This window comes from Penaeus monodon, chromosome 30 (genome assembly GCF_015228065.2).
Source record: "Penaeus monodon isolate SGIC_2016 chromosome 30, NSTDA_Pmon_1, whole genome shotgun sequence".
In the NCBI taxonomy this organism is placed as follows: Eukaryota; Metazoa; Arthropoda; class Malacostraca; order Decapoda; family Penaeidae; genus Penaeus; species Penaeus monodon.
Genome location: NC_051415.1, coordinates 19,924,425 through 19,924,662, shown reverse-complemented (window position 1 = coordinate 19,924,662; position 238 = coordinate 19,924,425).

Sequence of the window (238 nt, the reverse complement as noted above, 5' to 3'; positions counted from 1 at the left end):
CGATGACCAATCAGTTTGTTAATATTACTGATGTCTGCTACATATATTTTTGAAATGATCTTAATGCAATTCTTATTTTATACACGCAACTGATAAACAACGAACGCCATATTCAACAACTTATCAATGGCGGTTCAATAAGAACCCACTTTCATAAAATGAAAAATTGGTGCTACAGTTTAACATCTGTTCTTATTACTTCGCTCGCAGAATAACATACACATACATACATATACAT